The 17,633-nt window shown below is 43.1% G+C and overlaps 1 protein-coding gene across 3 annotated transcripts in view; it reads left to right on the forward strand.

The window, feature by feature from the left end:
* Positions 1–8,909: 8,909 nt before the first annotated feature.
* RHBDL2 (rhomboid like 2) overlaps positions 8,910–17,633 on the forward strand; it is a 40,420-nt gene continuing 31,696 nt past the window's right edge. For all 3 annotated transcript variants that reach the window (XM_044286325.1, XM_044286324.1, XM_044286323.1), the window contains exon 1: positions 8,910–8,948. The gene's annotated coding sequence lies outside the window, so the exon portion shown is untranslated. The remainder of the gene's footprint in view (positions 8,949–17,633) is intronic.

Consider the following 17,633-nt stretch of genomic DNA (forward strand, 5'->3'; position numbering starts at 1 on the left):
TTATCTGCAGTCGTATGTAACAGCACAGAGAACACAATGTGCCATTACACTCTAGTCAGAGTCCAGAATATGGGCTACCCGTGCACACACATAGTGAGGGCACAGATTAACTTCTTCCACTGTGGGCTCCATGGTGCTGCCATAGGGATAATGGAGGACATCTGTTGAGATGACAGTCATATTAAGATCTCGTCATTTGCTTCCCAATGTAATTCAATTACATCATGTAGTGAGAGCTGCAAGCCTGTTCAGGGATGAAGTGTAATGAGGAAAAACTTGGCCCCCCTGAAGCACTGGGCCCTGGGCTGTAGCCTAGATTGCCCTCATTATAATATGCCCCTGCAGGGGCATAGCTAAAGGCTGATGGGCCCTGGTGCAAGTGTCAGGGGTGAGGTGGGCAGGCAGGCAGGCAAAGGCACAGGTGGTGTGGCCCTGGATGTAATTGCGGCAGGCAGTAGGAGATGAGCGCTTCCATTGTGGAAGCGCTCATCTCCATATTGATCTGTATAGCCGTCCTCATGACAGCGATACAGATGGCTGTGCTGTGGGGCAGGGGAGGGAGAGGTGTGTCCCTCCCCTGTTCTTCTGATAGGCCGGCTCAGGCAGCGCGATGACGTCATTATCATTGCGCCACCTGAGCCGGGCAGCACACAGCAGGGACACAGGCCGGAAGAGGCCTGCATCGCTGCTGATGGAGGTAAGTATTATTATTTTTTTCTATGTGGGGGAGCTGGCACTATGGGGGGGGGGGGCTTGCACTATAGGGGAGCTGGCACTAAGGTGACATCACTGGATGTAAGAGGTATGTGGCGCTATGTAGGAGAGGAGATGCTCTGGCTCCTCCTGCCATTTGCAGAAGGAAGATTCAGAGCTGGGTGAGGATGGCGAAAGGGGGCAGCAGGCCATGGCCGGGTGGCAGATGGTGGGGGGGACCACAGGCCTTAAGCAGGATCTGGGGAGGGAGGAGCTTCCTGGCTGTATCTCCGTATGATGTGTAGAGACAGGCCTCAACAATAGAATTTCAGCTGTACAGTGTTTGTTGGGAGTGGCCTATTATATGTAGGAGGGGCTTTTAATAATGGGCGGGCTAAAATGGGCCACTTGACTGGATTTGCCCCCCAGGACTAAGGCTGCCAGCCCTCCCCTGGCAAGAGTTCAGCTTGGGGGCCCCCCTTCCTTGTGGCCAGGGACAGGCACATAGCCTTCGTGCTGTCTGAGGCAAAAATTTAAACAGCACCCTCTCATGGCAAACTGTTGACCTAATCCCCTTCCCTCCAGCCAGAAGTGTTACTTGAAAATTCTGGGCCCCAGTGGAAAATCTATGACGAGCCCTCCCAGCGTGCACTTTCTATAATACAGATGTCTTTGGGCCCCCTCAGGCTCCTGGGCCTGGTAGCGACTGTTACATCTGCACCCCCTGAAGCTACGCCCCTGTGCCCGTAGTTATATTAACTATTGGTTGGCTTACTTTGAGACAGAATTTTATGCCAGAATAGTGTTGCAACTGTGGCTTAAAATCGTGCATCTTAGGCCATGCCCTTGCGTATGAGACTCCTTTCATTTCGGACAAGCCCCACCCACTTTTTGGCAAGTCAGAAGAAAAGTGTAGAAACCTTAGTTTCACCAAATTGTGCCAAAATTTGCCCCACTCTTTAGACAGATTTTAAGCATAAACACATTATTACAAATTGAGCCAGAATCTTTACACATTTAGCTTAATAAATCTCCCAACTTAATATCCCCCAATCCATATCCACCTGTAAGAATATAGATTTACATCTGGAGAGGCAAACATCAAATTAGCATTAAAAAAAATCTAATAAATAACATCAAAAACACAGCTGTACCTAAAATTGTCAAACTAAGAGTTAAATGCTATAAAAAAATCTTTCTATAAAGAAATACGCATAAATGTAAAGCAATAACAAAAAAAAAAAAAGCATCAAAATCACATAAAAAATGCAGCTGCATCTAAAATCAGTGTGAGTCGAATATTGTAGAGAACTTTTGGTAGGTTGGTTGGCTGAGCTACAGGTGCTTCTCAATAAATTAGAATATCATCAAAAAGTTAATTTATGTCAGTAATTCAATTAAAAAAATGAAACTCATATATTGTATAGATTCATTACCTTACAGAGTGATCTATTTCAAGACTTTATTTCTTTTAATGTTGATTATGGCTTACAGCTAATAAAAACCCCAAGGTCAGTATCTCAGAAAATTATAGAAGACCTATAAAAAAAAAATCACTTAATACAGAAATATTGGCCTACTGAAAAGTATGTACAGTATATGCACTCAATATAGGTATGGGGTCCTTTTGCATGAATTACTCCATGAGTGCAACGTGGCATGGAGGCGATCAGCCTGTGGCACTCCTGATGTGTTATGGAAGCCCAGAATGCTTTGATAGCAGCCTTCAGCTCATCTGCATTGTTTGGTCTGGTGTCTCTCATCTTCCTCTTGACAATTTCCCATAGATTCTCTATGGGATTTAGGTCAGGTAAGTTTGCTAGACAATCAAACACAGTGATACTGTAGTTATTAAAGCAAGTATTGGCACTTTTGGAAATGTGGGAAGTTGCCAAGTCCTGCTGGAAAATGAAATCAGCATATCCATAAAATTTAGAAGAGGGAAGCTTGAAGTGCTCCAAAATTTCCTGGTAGACGTCAGTGCTGACTTTGGACTTGATATAACACAGTGGCCCAACACCAGCAGATGACATGGCTCCCCAAACCTTCACTGACTGCAGACACTGGACATTAAGCAACTTGGATTGTGTGCCTAGCCACTCTTCATCCAGACTCTGGGACGCTTATCTTCAAATGAAATGCAAAATTTACTTTCATCTGAAAACAGGACTTTGAACCGTTGGGCAACAGTCCAGTGCTTTTTCTTTGTGTGGTGGCTCTTGAAGCACTGACTCCAGCTGCAGTAAACTTTGTGAATCTCTCCTGAATTCTTGAATGGCCTTTTCTTGACAATCCTTTTAAGGCTGTGGTTATCCATATTGCTTGTGCACCTTTTTCTACCACTCCTTCTACTCAACTTCCCAATAATATGCGTAATAGCACTGTGTGAACAGCCAGATTCTTCAGCAATGGCCTTTTGCGGCTTACCTTTCTTGTGGAGGGTATTAATGACTGTCTTCTGGACCACTGTCAAGTCAGCAGTCTTCCCCATGATTGTGTAGGCTACTGAACCAGACTGAGGGACCATTTAAAGGCTTAGGAAACCTTTGCAGGTGTTAACTGATTACATCGTGACACCATGAGTCGACAATATTTCACTTTTTCCCAATCTTCTAATTTTCTCAGATACTGGGGCACATTTATAAAGACCAGCGTTTTAGACACCGCTCTTAATAAACCCTGAAGCTGGCGGTGGATCATCCAGAGTTATGAAGAGGTGCAGGTTTCTTCATAACTTCAACTGATTCACTGCCGCTTCTAAATATAAGACAGTTTCCAAGTTGTCTTACATTTAGATCTTTTTTCTATGCCTGAAACTGTAGAAAATAGTAAATGAGACAGGCCTGGTGGCCACCCCCTTCCACGTCACACCCACTTTTTTAGACCTGGCGTAAGCAGGAAAAAGAAGCAGATTGCGGAGCAACTAGCCATTGCACTGCGATCTGCACCTGAAATACACCTAATACAGGCATATTTCAGCTTCATAAATGACCCACTGACTGTCGTGTTTTCATTAGCTGTAAGCCATAACGATCAGTTTTAAAATAAATAAATGCTTGAAATGGATCATTATGTGTGTAATGAATCTATATAATAATGGGTTTCACTTTTTGAATTGAGTTACTGAAATAAATGAGCTTTTTCATGATATTCTAATTTGTTGAGATGCACCCATATAGAGGTCAACCAGATAGAATATGCTGGTACTCGGGTAAACATGTAGGGCAGAATTACAATATGCAGCCAAGACCTTTTTTTTTTTTAGAAAAACATAGTATTTCTGGTTTCATAAAAGCTTTCACAATATTCATTTGGATTTCTGTTGAAGTTTAACCTTATACCCGGCCTGAATGGAATTTATTCCCCATGTGTTTTTCTTTTTAAGATATGATTCCTAAGGTTAGAAAAAGATGTTCCTTTTCTCTGAAATGGCACCAGACATGTCCAGTGTGGAGGCATCGTATGGCATCGACCACAGGGACCCACAAGGAAACTATAGATCACAGGGACCACTTGTGTCACTGTACAAGGCTCATGCTTCAAGACTTGACCTGTTATAATGACATATGATAATTGTTAACCCCTTCCTGCCACAACCAATTTTCATTGAGGGCTTCTGTGTGAGGGCTTTGTTTTTAATGGCACCATTTAATGTTCCATATACTGTGTTGCAAAACTGTAATAAAATTATTTGTGGACTAAGGAAAATTACCAAGAAAAAACCAATTGTGCAATTGTTTTTAGGATTTACTTTTTATGGCAAACCTTTTTTTGGGGCCAATATAAGTATGTTGATACTAAATTTTCATAAATTTGGGTTTTCTACTTTAAAAAAATTAAAAGCATTTATTTAATTGCTTTCTGTCACCATATTCTGACACCTAACGTTTTTTTTATTTCAATAGGGCAGTGTGGGAGCTTATATTTTGTGGTGTGAGCTGTAGTTTTTTATTGGTACCTCTCGGGTCCATGCAACTTTTAATCATTTACCAATTTTAAAATTACAATTTTGACATTGGGATTTTTTTTTCTTTACATCATTCACCACGCAGGATAAATTCACCTACGGACACAGTAATACCAATTATTATATTTATTTTTTGTATTTACATATCATAAATAGGGCAACTACATGTTTTATAATACAAACCGGATTCCCAAAAAGTTGGGACACTATACAATTCGTGAATAAAAACTGAATGCAATCATGTGGAGGTGCCAACTTCTAATATTTTATTCAGAATAGAACATAAATCACGGAGCAAAAGTTTAAACTGAGAAAATTTACAATTTTAAGGGAAAAATATGTTGAATCAGAATTTCATGGTGTCAACAAATCCCCCAAAAGTTGGGACAAGGCCATTTTCACCACTGTGTGGCATCTCCCCTTCTTCCTACAACACTCAACAGATGTCTGGGGACCGAGGAGACCAGTTTCTCAAGTTTAGAAATAGGAATGCTCTCCCATTCTTGTCTAATACAGGCCTCTAACTGTTCAATCGTCTTGGGCCTTCTTTGTTGCACCTTCCTCTTTATGATGCGCCAAATGTTCTCTATAGGTAAAAGATCTGGACTGCAGACTGGCCATTTCAGTACCCGGATCCTTCTCCTACGCAGCCTTGATGTTGTGATTGATGCAGAATGTGGTCTGGCATTATCTTGTTGAAAAAATGCAGGGTCTTCCCTGAAAGAGATGACGTCTGGATGGGAGCATATGTTGTTCTAGAACCTGAATATATTTTTCTGCATTGATGGTGCCTTTCCAGACATGCAAGCTGCCCATGCCACACGCACTCATGCAACCCCATACCATCAGAGATGCAGGCTTCTGAACTGAGCGTTGATAACAACTTGGGTTGTCCTTGTCCTCTTTGGTCCGGATGACATGGCGTCCCAGATTTCCAAAAAGAACTTCGAATCGTGACTCGTCTGACCACAGAACAGTCTTCCATTTTGCCACAATCCATTTTAAATGATCCCTGGCCCAGTGAAAATGCCTGAGCTTGTGGATCTTGCTTAGAAATGGCTTCTTCTTTGCACTGTAGAGTTTCAGCTGGCAACGGCGGATGGCACGGTGGATTGTGTTCACTGACAATGGTTTCTGGAAGTATTCCTGAGCCCATTCTGTGATTTCCTTTACAGTAGCATTCCTGTTTGTTGTGCAGTGTCGTTTAAGGGCCCGGAGATCACGGGCATCCAGTATGGTTTTACGGTCTTGACCCTTACGCACAGAGATTGTTCCAGATTCTCTGAATCTTTGGATGATGTTATGCACAGTTGATGATGATAGATGCAAAGTCTTTGCAATTTTTCACTGGGTAACACCTTTCTGATATTGCTCCACTATCTTTCTGCGCAACATTGTGGGAATTGGTGATCCTCTACCCATCTTGGCTTCTGAGAGACACTGCCACTCTGAGAAGCTCTTTTTATACCCAATCATGTTGCCAATTGACCTAATTAGTGTTAATTGGTCTTCGAGATCTTCGTTATGCTCAAATTTACTTTTTCCAGCTTCTTATTGCTACTTGTCCCAACTTTTTGGTGATTTGTTGACACCGTGAAATTTTGAATCAACGTATTTTTCCTTTAAAATGATACATTTACTCGGATTAAACGTTTGATCTGTCATCTACGTTCTATTAAAAATAAAATATTGACATTTGCCATCTCCACATCATTGCATTCAGTTTTTATTCACTATTTGTTTAGTGTCCCAACTTTTTGGGAATCCGGTTTGTATATCATATTATAATAGTTTTAATATATTTTTTCAAAACTGTTCTAATCTTTTCTACTCCACTGTATTACACTGTTTAGTGACTTCAAGGCTAGGTCTACACAACGACATTTGTCGCGCGACATTTTGTTGCACTAATGTCACGCGACACATTATAATGTTTTATAATTTTTGTAATGTGTCTATGGTGTCGCACTGCAACATGCTGCGACGCAACAGTCATAGAAAATCCATTCGAGATTGATTTTTCTGCGACTGTTGCGTCACAGTCGCAGCATGTTGCAGTGCGACACCATAGACTGCCATTATAAAAATTGTTGCGCGACATTAGTGCAACAAAATGTTGTGCTACAAATGTTGCAGTGTAGTTGTGCCCTATCTGTCGTCGCGCGACTTAATGTCGTTGTGTAGACCTAGCCTAATTATCTTATATTACAACCACTCAGCACCCTGAGATTACGGGGAGGGGATGCGATCAGAGGACAGAGGAAGGCATCTGAGGGGTTAAATGACCGTGGTATATCCGCCCTAGTCACTGGAACCACTCTATATACCCCGTCTCCCATTATGGTGTACATATATGTCAAATGTCAGAAGGGGTTGACATTTTTTACCAAAAGTTTAGAATGCTATAAAATAACAAACTGATTAATATCTTACCAGCGGTAAACCTCCGTGGTGTTGGCTGCAGAGGTCGCATGTTCGTGTCACCGCTGGACCCCAAGATACAGAGACCGTTACAGTTACAATAACTACAGGTTTATAAATTTGGAAAATGTAATTATCAAGCTGATTTGTTGTTAATGGGGCAATTAAGCCGGTTTTCTATTTCACCGGTTTTGATAAATCTCTCCCTATAAGTTTGTGGTAAAAAAAAAAAAAAAAAGTTAAAGGCTCTGGACAACCCCTTTAAATGCTGCTATTGCATTTCTAATGCATATGTTACACTAAGAATCTTTATGTTTTTGTTTTTCTAATCTGTAAAAGAGTCATGTTGAATTTGTCACTGAAATCTACAAAGAATATATTAAATATAAGTGGAACATAATAGGAGCACATTGGTTAGTAACAAGTGTCTAAATTCTGAAATTCAACTTAAAGTTACATATTACTGCACAAAGGGAAAATATATGAACATTTTGGCCACTCTGCATTATTGCTAATACCACAGCGCCATCTACTGACCAGTTTTAGATACTTTCAAAATACAATTTAATTAAGCAAAGGGAGAGATTTATCAAACTGGTGTAAAATAGAACTGGCTTAGTTTCCCATAGCAACCAGTCAGATTCCACCTTTCATTTTCCAAAGGAGCTGTAAAATATGAAATGACCCCAAAGTTTCTTGCTAAATAGATTTATCACCTTTTAACAGGATAGATGATAATAAAGGAGTATTCCCGTCTAGACATCTCTGATATATCACTAGGATATGCCACAAATGTCAGATAGGAGTGAGTCCCATCTTCAGAATGTGCATGCGTGTCTACTCTCTGTTTACTTTGGGGGTCCAGTTCTGGAGATAGGAGTGGGCACCATAGGCAAGACCCACATCAGGGTCCAGTTCTGGAGATAGGAGTGGGCACCATAGGCAAGACGCACACCTATCTGACAGTTGTGATATACCGGAGATGTTTAGATGGGAAAACCCCTTCAAGCTATATGGGGTTACTGCATTATGAATAGGTGATAAATATATTGTGTGATAAAAACCCCTTCGTACCAACCTTGTTAAAGAGCTTTTCTCATTCAACACGTAACACCTATCCACAGCACTGTATGAGGCTTGTTTTTCTGCAAACTGTAATTTTCATTGGTACCATTTTGGGGTACATAGGACTTATTGATTACAAAGGACCTGTCACCTCTCCAAACATTTCTGTTTTAGTAACTACTTGCATTCCCCTCTATTTTTCCTACTAGAGGTCTAAATGCCAAGTCCCCCACCTATCATGAGAAGAGGGGTCTCTGTGCCTCACTGTAATGGAGTGATAGTCACACGTGCACACTACTGCTCCATTCAAAATCTACGGGACTGAGGGCGATTCGTAATCGCTGTACTCATCTATTTCTGTCAATCCCATAGAGATCCATGTTCTTATAATTAGTGGGAGTCCCAGCAGTCAGACTCCCTACAGTCAGACACTTATCACCTACCCTATGGACATGAGAAAACCCCAAACATAATTGGCAATTTTCTTTGTTGTTTTTACTCTCTGTATGTTTTTTTTTTTTTTTTGCTACACATTAAATTTACTATAAAACTATATACAAGGAGTCTGTAATATCACAATTAATTTATTATATGGGTGAGAGCAAGCCAGATACATATATATATGTGTTGAATTTGACTTTGAGAGTGGAAGTAGAATATGTGTGACATTTATTACCCCACAAGTGAAAGTGAAAGTAGCTGCACATGGAGAGCGTGCAGCCTACAGAATACAACTGCAGACCAGGAAGCGGGAGGGGAATATAAAATCCGCACAAAGACACAACAGAAGAAGAATCACAAGGTAATAAAGGGACTCGTGAACTTGTGGTTTTATTGTATTTATGCTCTTGTTAAGATTACATTTATTGCTATACCATAAACAGTACAGTAGGAAATCCTATAAAGCACAATTCTCTAATATGTAGCTGTTACTTTTATGCCTCGCTTTTTCCAGTAACAACTTTAAATCTCCCTGTCATTGGCCTGGGAATCCCACAGCAAGGACTGAAAGATCCGATTTTTTTTTACAGAAAACCATGTTAAGTTTTTTCACATTTTATCACCTCTGTTAGAAAACACAAGGTCAAACTCTTAGGCCCCTTGCAGACGAGCGTTCCTCCTGCAGCGAGTCCGCAACGCAGCTCCCGGCCTGATCTCCCAGCGCTGCTGGGGGTCACATAGCATTATATTGAGTTATGATGCTATGTAACCCTTAGAGTTTTGGAATGTAATGGATAACAGTGACAGCATTATGCCAGTGTTATCCAATACATTCCAGAACTGTAAGAGTTACATAGCATCATAACTCAATATAATGCTATGTGACCCCCGGCAGCGCTGGGAATTCAGGCCGGGAGCTGCGTTGCGGACTCGTCTGCAAGGGGCCTTACTTTCGGCCACATTCAGCCAGAATACAGTTCTGTGCAAGAGCTGTATACTTAGGGCCAAGAAGTGGATCATATCATAACAGGACAAAGCAAGGAAACCTTTCATAAAGGCTGTTTGGGAAAGGTTTTCCTGCCTTGTAATGAATGGATCTGATTCCATTCTTGGCACTAAATTAGATAAAGCTGTATTTTAGCCTTCTGATAAGATATAAATAAAACGTATAAAATCATTTTCACAGAACCCCATGGTTTTAAACAAAGTGTGGCCCTGGGCAAAATTTTAAGTGGAGCCCCAAAAGAAATATTGCACAAACAACACATTCACACATAGCCTGCCTGCACTGATTGCGAATTACATATGGCTTTTCCACACAGAGAAACTGCAGTGTAATACAGTACCAGCAACATGTATAAGATTATTTTTAGGATAGGTCATCAATATTAGATCGGCTGGCGTCCTTCTCCCGGGACACCTGCCGATTCACTGTTGGGAGGCCAGTGATGTCACTGTATATCAGTCACATGGCCTAGTTGCAGTTCAGTCCCATTTAAGTGAAAGAAGATGATCTGCAATACCAAGCATCGCTGCTGTCTAATGTACGGCGCTGTGCTTGCTAAACTATAAAGAGACCGCAGTGCTCACTGGTGCTCTGGTGAGCGCCATGGCCTCTTCAAACAGCTGATCAGCAGGGGTGTCAGGAGTCCGACCCCCACTAATCTAATACTGATGACCTATCCTAAGGACAGACCATCAATATTAAATTCCCAAGTAAACCTTTTAACTGAAAAAAATAAGAAGCAGGCTGGAAAGACAAACAAATATAGCCATTTCAGTGTAACTCTCCTTTAAAAACACTTTCTACATATCATAGTGACCACATACCTCTTACATCCGGGGACATCTCCTGTCATGTAGATCTTCTCTTTACTCTTCTCCTCTATTTGACCCAGACCGCCATGACAAATTATTTTAGCCACATCTCGTCTCTACAGAGTTTGTAATACAGACATGTTAGATTTCTTAATTTTTCTATCAACCTCCCCATCCTAGTGTCCCCACAGTGTCATCCTGCTTCCACCCCCAATACTGTGCCCGTGGTGCTCCCCAATGTCCCAGGTACTATACTGCTGAAAAAATAGTGACCCTAATAGACATAATTAGGGTCATTTATCAAACTGGTGTAAAGTAAAACTGGATTTCCAAAAGAGCTATCAAAAATGAAAGGTGAGATCTGATTGGTTGCTATGGGCAACTAAGCGAGTTCTACTTTACACCAGTTTGATAAATTACCTCAAATGTCCATATAGTGTCCACAGCAGCTATAATCTCCCCTAGAGTGCCCCAGTAATAATAACACCCTATGTTGTGCTCCGGGTAATAATCCTTGTATAGTGTCCCCAAAAATAATAGAATTGCCTCTACAGTGCCTCCCTAATAGCAAAGCCCCCCACGCTGCCCCCATATAGTAATCCCCCATAGTAATTTGCCCCCCCACACAGTAATTTCCTCACATAGTAATTAGCCCCACACTGCCCCATATAGTAGTTTCCCCCCAAACAGTAATTTCCCCCACACAGTAGTTTCCCCCACATTGCCCCATATAGTAATTTTCCCCACATAGTAATCCCTTCCAATAATAATTTGCCCCCACATAGTAATCCCACCATAATATTTTTCCCCCACAGTAATTTGCTCCCATACTGCAATTTCCCCCAATGTACTGTCTCTTCACATGTTCTCCTGTGTCCCCCCCATGTCCCCCAAAGTTGGCACATAAAATAAAAAATAAAATAAAAGCTAAATCACTGTCCAGGTGCACGATGACAGGCGCACACACTTCACTGTGCTGCGTCCCAACACAGGCGCACGCGATGATGCCATCATGCACGCCTGCACCGGTATTTCACTACCACATAGGCCTCAGGCCTATAGGCCTGAAGCCTATGGAGGTGTACGGCGCGGGGCAGGGAACTATGCGCTCCCATGCCCCGCCGCAGTATGTGGGTGTTCAGGTTGGAGTTGGGGCTCCTAGCGATGCTGGGCCCGGGGCTGCCGATCCGAACGTCCCTATTGTAATCCGCCACTCACTGGAATGGGGCCCCTTTGGTGACGGGGGCCCAGGGCAATTGTCCAGTTTGCGCCCCCCCCCCCCCCCCCCCCCAACGCTGTCTCAGCTCAGAGCAATATGAATGTGATCTCAGTACATTTCTGTCTCCTAGACATGCAGGGAAATGGCTACCCAGTACTGAGTGCAACTAGACTTAGGTGAACTTTGGTTAAATATCTGTCAATAGAACTTCAGAAGTCCAGGAAAAAGCACTAGGGAGAAAGTGGGGGAAAAAGGCTTGCCCTGATTGGCTCCCAGGATGACAAACAGCCTGGATGAGCCAATCAGTGCTGCAGCAGGCAGGGAGGTGCCCTAACAGAATGAGCAGAACGTCAGTGTCTGCCAGGAAAACGATCTTAGGCAGTCAGGGAGAGTTAGAAATCAATCAAGCTTATTGCCAGGGAGAGTGAAGGGAAAGGCTAGGATCACAAAGAAGAATTGTGTGTGTTGTGTAGAATACGGACAAGCAGGGCCGCTGTTAGCCTGGGAGAGAGAAGACAGGAGCTGCGGCTGGCTGTGACTGAAGTGCAGGTGCTGCATTGCAGACCTCAAAAATAGCTACCTGCAAGCAAATACTTTCTCCCCCCACCCCCTATTTTCATAGAAATCCTTTTTTTGTGGGGTTCAGTTTAATTATGCAGCATATATATATATATGTGATTACTGCAGCAATACCCAAGGTGTAGCAGCAATGTACCTGTGTGTATCAACATGAAATTGAAGACAAATTCTCTATCACCCATTTACGTATATTCAGTTTCCACACGGTTGCAATTTCAAATGTATTTATTATTATAATTTTTTTTTTTTGGGGGGGGGGGGGTTCAGTTTAATTAAGCAGCATATATAAGTGATTACTGCATTAAAGGGTTTCTACCACTTCAGTTTGACCAAATTAGCTTTCAGACACTAGCGATCTGCTAGTGTCTGATCTCCATAACCATGCAATTCTTAGACGTTTGTGGGGAGCTGTTTCATTAAAAAACTAACTTTTATTCCTATGCAAATGAGCCTCTAGGTGCTATGGGGGCGTCTTTTCAGCACCTAGAGGCTTGGTCTACTCACACTGTATGCCCGCCCATCTCGTCTTGAATGCCTGCCTCCATCACCGCCATCGGATGAATTCACGCGCCTGCGCCGTTCACTTCTGTCTTCGGCACAGGCGCAGTGAGTGAAGGCCGCTCTCCTGATGCCGGCTTCCTCACTGTGACGTAGTCAGCGCAGGCGCAGTGAGGAATCCGGCACCAGGAGCGTATCATTTGCTCACTGCGCCGATGACAGAAGTGAACGGCGCAGGCGCGAGAATTCGTCCGATGGCTGTGATGGAGGCAGGCATTCAAGACGACAGTGTGAGTAGACTGAGCCTCTAGGTGCTGAAAAGACGCCCCCATAGCACCTAGAGGCTCATTTGCATAGGAATAAAAGTTAGTTTTTTAATGAAACGGCTCCACACAAAGGTCTAAGAATTGCATGGTTATGGAGATCAGACACTAACAGATCGCTAGTGTCTGAAAGCTAATTTGGTCAAACTGAAGTGGTAGAAACCCTTTAATGCCGACATTTTCACACTGCTTTGGTTGATTCTGATTAATAGACCTTGCCTTTTTTCGCAGTGCTGCATCTTGCCACTGATGTTGTCTGTCTGCATCAATACCCAAGGTGTACCATCAATCTACCTGTGTGTATTAACGAGAAATTTAGGGTCAAGCCTCAATCCTCCATTTCCGTTTATTCAGTTTCCTGACTGTTGCAATAAAAATGTATTTCAATTTAATTAAAGGGGTTTTCAGAGTTATTTTTTTGTCCTTTGTATGTTTCTAACTAATCAAATGTAAAGGCTTTACCATGCACTTACTTTCTCTGCAGTTGCTGCTTTCTCAGATTTCACTGAGGGTCATATGACCTGTGATGTCCACTTCTCCCCCAGCTTTGATGATGTTTCGTGCACAAGGGGCAGATATGTGTCTGTACACGAGACGTCATTGGGCTGGCCACTCCCCCCTGCACTGGCTGAGATGCCATCTGCTCTCTCTCTGTCACGGAAGGTGTACAGGAAACTAGAAGACACAAAATGAATATCCGACTGACTGGATCCAAAACTAAGGAACAAAAGGGAGAGCCCTGCATCAGACCTGGCACTCTCCCTGACTGCTCAGCCTATGCGAAAATCCCAATGGTAGATGATCTCATATCCTCGTACCTCGACTGTATAAAACCTTAACACCCTATAATAGTGAGGGGACACAGCCACCGGCTCCCTACACTTGATACGGAGGGAGTCAGGGTCACCTGGGATCCAGCAAACAGGAAAACACAAATGAATGAACAAAACTTATCTGTAGAAGACTCAGAAGTAGGATCAGCATGAACACACTCCAGGAAGGAATATAAACCGCAAAGTGAAGCAGTCTGGGATAGGATTTAAAGGGATGCAATCAGTGCAACTACATGACAGCTGAGAGAGGCTAACGAGATGAGAAAATGAAAGCAAAACAAAAGGAAGCTCAAGGAGGAGGTTCTGAAAGACATCTGTCAGAGCTTCTCAGATGTCTGGTGGTGACACTCTCTCTGGATTCTTCTGGAAAAAAACTTTAACCCCTTCAGCAGCACAGACTCAGGGCTGAAGGCCTTACTGAGTAGCTGCAGGCAGTGAAGAGACAAATTATGGGATCTGCCCTCCTCATCCTGCAGACACAGAGCTGACAGACTGGAGTTCTGTAGAGCATTGTACATGAACAGGTAGAGGGAAGATCATGTGGGTATCAGCAGTGTCATTGTACAGCTGGGACTTGTAGTTCTACACATACAACGTGCTGCTGAGTCTCCCAGTACTATTAACATTATGGAAGCGCTTCATTAGTACAGAAGGACCAGGAAGCGGTGAAGGATCTGTACTCACCGCTTCCTGGTCCACGGTTTAAGCTATCTGCTGTGCAGGGCTGCGCACAGTGTGAGGTCGCTCTGTGACCTCACACTGTGCGCCGCTATACACAGCCAGCCGACAGCAGAACGAAGAGGATCGCGATGGTGACTAGAAGCAGGAGAGGTAAGTGTTTATTTTATTTAATTTGCACTGGGGGCTGCTGGCTGACCTGGGGGGACATATGGCTGACATGAGGAGCTGACATATGGCTGACATGAGGGGCTGACATATGGCTGACATGAGGGGCTGACATATGGCTGACATGAGGGGCTGACATATGGCTGACATGAGAGGCTGACATATGGCTGACATGGGGGGGCTGACATATGGCTGACACAAGGGGCTGACATATGGCTGACACGAGGGGCTGACATATGGCTGACATGAGAGGCTGACATGGGGGCTTATGGCTGACATGGGGGGCTTATGGCTGACATTGAGGGGGCTTATGGCTGACATTGGGGGCTGATAGATGGCTAAAGGTTTGGGGGTTGATCTGAGCCATTGGGTGTCTGATCTGAGGTCTGATTAACATTGGGGGTCTGATTGCTGGTCTGACCTGAGGTGTAATGAAAAATATTTTTTTCTTATTGTTCTCCTCTAAAACCTAGGTGCATCTTATAGGGTGAAAAATACGGTACAGTGCAGCAGAGACCAGTGCAGCAGAGACCATAGTCAGTTTATATAGTCGATATATAGTGTTATATATTTCAATATGCACCTTGTGTTTTGTTATGCGCATAAATCAGTCAGCCCCGCCCACCGCCTAAGCCCCACCCCAGAACCCCCGCCCCCTTCCCTCACCCCACCCGGTCCCTGGGAAAATTGTCTTGCATGAAACTGGTCCTTGGTGCAAAAAAGGTTGGGGGCCACTGGTCTAGATGGTATCTGAGGGGGAGGGCAAAAATAGAGAAAGAGGACAACGCGAGGGACCACACTCTCCCAGCAGTCAGACATGTCACTCAGGGCAGCACTTGTATTCACTCCCTTTGCAGAGCACAAATATTCATGAGAAAACTCCAGAGATTGTTGTTATTGCAGGTAAAAAAAGGGCCAAATTAGAACCAGGGAAATTAGTAAATAGATTTATTTATTTTTGCCTAAAACTTGCTTAGCTTACTTATATATTGCTGACCATCACATTTACAGTTCTATATTTATTTTTCCATAACTCAGACAACCCCAAGGTATAGTAGTAATATACCAGTGTATATTAATTATAAATTGAGCATCAATCCTCGAATGTCCATTTCCGTTTATTCAGTTTCCACCTAGTTGCAAATAAAACATTTTTTTTTGAGGGGGGGGAGGGGTTCAATTTAATTAAGCTGCATGTACTTCATTACTGCATCAATACCAACATTTTCACAGTCCTCCTGCTGATTCTGATGAATAGACCTCGCTTGCTGGCAGTGCCCCATCTTGCCATTGTTACTGTCTGTCTGCATCAATACCCAAGGTGTAGCAGCAATCTACCTGTGTGTATTAACGATAAATTTAGCATCAAGCTTCAATTGTCCATATTGTTCATTCAGTTTCCACACAGTTGGAATTACATTTTTGGGGGGATTGTTAAATTTAAACTAGCATTTAAATGTGATTACTTAAGTATAAGACACAGGGTAGGGCAGCAATTTACCTGTGAGTGATAACAAGAAATTGAGTGTTAACCTCAATCGTCAGGAGCCCATCATGATATCTCACAGTATGACAAAAGTGGCAGGTAGGGTAAGGACTCCGATGATGATTGTGTGCTGGACAGGACCTGGGAGCCGGATCGGGGTACTGAGAAGGAGGCATCATCAGGGGAGAAGGACGGTGGCAGCAGTAATAAAGAGTAGAGCCACCTACCTCCCAAAGAACAGCCAGGACCACGTCTGCCAGGTTGGCTGCCTGTAGCTCTGTGTGAGCAACTCCCATATGGCGCTTTTCTCCACAAGGCAGGCACACAAAGCCACAGGGAAGTGCAAGATCTGCAGGATTAAAATAAGCCTTTGCTGTTCAAACACAATTATAGGTACCAGTGGTCTATTGCAGCACATGAGGCGGCATTACCAGATCCTTTGGGAAAATACAACTGGCCAGCATTCTCGACCAGTCTGTCCTTCTCCTGGTCCTCTTTGTGGCAGCCAACCAGCATCCCCAAGCGGTGCAGTATCTTTTACACAAATTGCGGATCCGCAAAACACGTATGGCGTCAGTGCGCTTTCCGCAATTTGCGGTATGGCACGGGCAGCCATTGATATAACTGTCTATTCTTGTCTGCAAAAACTGCGGCTCGGATGCGGACCAAAACAACAGTCGTGTGCATGAGGCCTTACTATTATCGTCCTACATGAATCATTAGCGATTGAACCGTAACAATTATCTGCTTGTCTACATGCACCTTTAGGCATAAAACATATCAAGAAAGACTTAAATGACTTAATTTGTATAGCCTGGAGGATAGAAAGGAGAGAGGAGACACAATCGAAATGTTTCAATATGTTAAAGGGTTACATAAGGTTCAGGAGGAGGTTTCTTATTTCAAACTGAATGTGAGATCAATGGGCAGAATCTGAAATCACAGTAACAAATTTTCAATGGATCCCACGCCTTGCCAAGATTATTACACAATTTATGCTTACATTTTGCCTGACACACAATCATTCATGACATGTGTTCAACTAAGGGGAGAGCTTCATTGGGCTTTTTCACATATACGCTCTTAAACCGGCCACGATCTACTCATATGTTGTGGCTCTCATTTTGACACGTGTTCACACACAGATTCGCATATGATCCCAAACAGCTGTATTGTATGCATATGCTTTGGTTCATATCTTAGTACGTGTTCACACACAGATCTGTGGGTGGTCCCAAGTGGTAGTATCGCATTCAACCTTAAACAGTGGATCCGTTTTTCCACTGTGATACCTTGTCTAATTTGATTATTATTACAAATTTTATTGCTTATGCCAATGGATGTATACCTAATACGACCAGCACTTGTTTTTAAATAATTGCACACTAACATGAGAAGTTTTCCCCTTCTGAGATTTGGTCTAATCATTCAGCCATGCGGACAG

The sequence above is a fragment of the Bufo gargarizans genome, chromosome 3 (genome assembly GCF_014858855.1).
Source record: "Bufo gargarizans isolate SCDJY-AF-19 chromosome 3, ASM1485885v1, whole genome shotgun sequence".
In the NCBI taxonomy this organism is placed as follows: Eukaryota; Metazoa; Chordata; class Amphibia; order Anura; family Bufonidae; genus Bufo; species Bufo gargarizans.